Genomic DNA, 2,663 nt, shown 5'->3' on the forward strand with positions numbered 1-2,663 from the left:
CCAGTTTGGGTCAGCTGTCCTGGCTGTGCCCCCTCCCAGCTTCTCGCTGGCAGGGCGTGAGAAGCTGAAAAGTCCTTGACTAGTGTAAGCACTACTTAGCAACAACTAAAACATCGGTGTGTCATCAACATTGTTCTCATCCTAAATCCAAAACACGGCACTGTACCAGCTACTAGGAAGAAAATTAACTCTATCGCAGCTGAAACCAGGACAACATTCACCTCCCATCTGTGTTGCCTTTCCTTCATAGTATGTTAAGCATCTTGGATGAAAGAAGCTGAGGAAAAACAGTGCATTTGACCTGATATGTAATGGCTGAGTGTATCTTACAGATGCTATTAGATCAAAAAATCTCAGGTCCACGTGCTATGCACAGCTACTGAATGTACGAAAGCTTAGGGAAAAAACTTACCATGCTTCTCAAATGGGGACAGAGTTCCCAAGTGAGCTGCAGAAGCTGTGATAAAATTTTCAACACCTGTACATAGAGTGGAGTATGGAACACATACGCTGAAGAACCATAGTTCTTTCAGCTGTAGTCCACTTGCTTTTCTGCTTGAAATACTTATGCTCCTCTTTGCATCCATGCTTAAAGTGTTTTGACCTCCAGAGTCATGGGTAGCCTTCTATGCATCAAAACAATTTTGCTCCACATGAAAGGTATAGGAAATCAGAGTGGAACAGTCATTGTTTGGTTACTTTCATTTCTTTCCAGCTTCAGCACAGATCTGCTTACTCTGCACTGTTCAGATGAATTGCTCTTTTGGCTTTGGTATTTTGATATTTAAGTCTTTTTATAATTATAGACATTTTGGAAGGAATCTGTGAAACCATTTAGTCACTATCTTCCCCAAAAGAAGATTAGCTATACTTATACCCATTTTAAGAAACAATCAGATGAGTATTTTTTTAGGGTTTCCAGTGTTGGCTGTTTCAAAACTTCCCTAGGGAAAGTGAGTAGTTAGTTGCCCAGTGACCTTTTGTCAGTATTTTAGAATATGTGTTACTTTCTTCAGGTAATCTGTTTCTGGTAGATAATTCTTTTTCCTACATAGTCTACTGTAAGTATTGTTCATATGAGGATATTATGGGGCATATGGAAATATTAAAAGCACTTAATTAGGAGAATGCCGTGTGTCATGAAGTATGTGATTTGTAAGTCTTCTACATGTGGAATTTGCAAAATTAAGTCATCTATCTCTGATGCAATAATTAATGAGACCTGATTCAGAATCAGGTCACAAGACCATCTGTAGAAGAACTTTCTGTTTTGAAAGTGATGTGGTTGTGGTCTGAATAGTTCAAATCAGTATTATCAGACTATAGGATTCAGAAACTCTGTAATAACTAACCTGAAACCATTACCAAAAGTGTATGGAAATGATTTGTTCAGGGACAGATTTACAACTGAAGTTTCATCTGGTAGTCAGAATACCCTTGAACCTCTCTTTGCTGGGTGGAGTATTGTAATTACTTCTGATCCCAGCTAAGTATTTGGTCTTTGGTCTCAAGGCATCACATACTGTACCTTCACAAATTCCTCATTTGCCACTGATTCTGCATCGCAGAATCAGTTTCTTGACCTCCTTAGTCAGTTTGCCTGTAACTGGTAATCCACTTACAGTTATAACTCTCATAAGTCATGGTTATGTCACAGCCCTGGCTACTACTCACATTGGTATCATTGGCCTCTATCTATCTCATTGCTAACCTCGCTGGTGTGCAGGAAAGTGTAATCAGTGTATGTGATAGAGGCAGACCTGTGAAAGTGTAAAGAATAGAACTATTATTACTGTCTAATGAGATGGCTCCTAACTAAATGGTCTTAGACTTGGAAGTACCAGAGTACGTCTGCTTTCATATGGACTCCCTTCAGCCAAAAAATCTCTGTTGCTCTTTCTTGTTATCATCTTTGATCATTATCATCTAGGGAAGATTTGGGCCATTCACATGTGTACTCTCGGCTATATTTTTCCTAACATGCTTGTAGTAGATCTTAATCATCTCCAGTGTTTTAATTCACAGGGAACAAGATCTTTTAGATCTATGCAAGATTCTTTTGTCTCAGCAGCTGAAAAAACGGCTAGGAATCCTTTGTATTTAAGGGCTGTCTAAATCAGTAACTGACTATGCAGTGCTTTGCACCCTAGGACAGCCCAGGGTGATTTGGTTGGTTGAGAGTTGCAGGGAAGCACCAGTGGTGTAGTGGTATCATGCAAGATTCCCATTCTTGCGACCCGGGTTCGATTCCCGGCTGGTGCAGTGAAAACTGCTCTCTCCTATTCTGTGCAGGAGTGGCAGCCATATAACTTCTTTAAATATTCATCCTGTGAGCTCCCCCAAAAGTCTGTGGTTACACCACTGGCAGTGTGAGAGTGGTGAAAGTAGTCCCTCCTGCTTCACATAGAGCTCGGTTTTTTGGTAGGGCTATTACATCTCCTGCAATATCTTTGAAAAATGCTTTTTTGTGAATTTAGGTAGATCAGTCAGTCACGGCTCTAAACACAGGGTCTTACAGGTGTGTGACATTGCTAAAGCCTCTAGGTCATATTTTGCATTTTGGAAAGATCATATTGTAGTTTCAGTTCTGTTGGGACTGAGTTCCTGTCTCCATCAGATTTGTCAACTGCTTGGGAATCACAGTAAGTTGAGTCTAGCTGTGG

At 40.3% G+C, this 2,663-nt stretch overlaps 1 non-coding gene across 1 annotated transcript; it reads left to right on the top strand.

The window, feature by feature from the left end:
• Positions 1–2,191: 2,191 nt before the first annotated feature.
• Positions 2,192–2,262, top strand: TRNAG-CCC. The gene has a single exon. It is a non-coding gene; the product is annotated as a tRNA-Gly (tRNA).
• The last annotated feature ends 401 nt before the right edge of the window (positions 2,263–2,663 follow it).

The sequence above is a fragment of the Pygoscelis adeliae genome, unplaced genomic scaffold, assembly GCF_000699105.1.
Source record: "Pygoscelis adeliae isolate BGI_AS28 unplaced genomic scaffold, ASM69910v1 Scaffold108, whole genome shotgun sequence".
Taxonomy (NCBI): Eukaryota; Metazoa; Chordata; class Aves; order Sphenisciformes; family Spheniscidae; genus Pygoscelis; species Pygoscelis adeliae.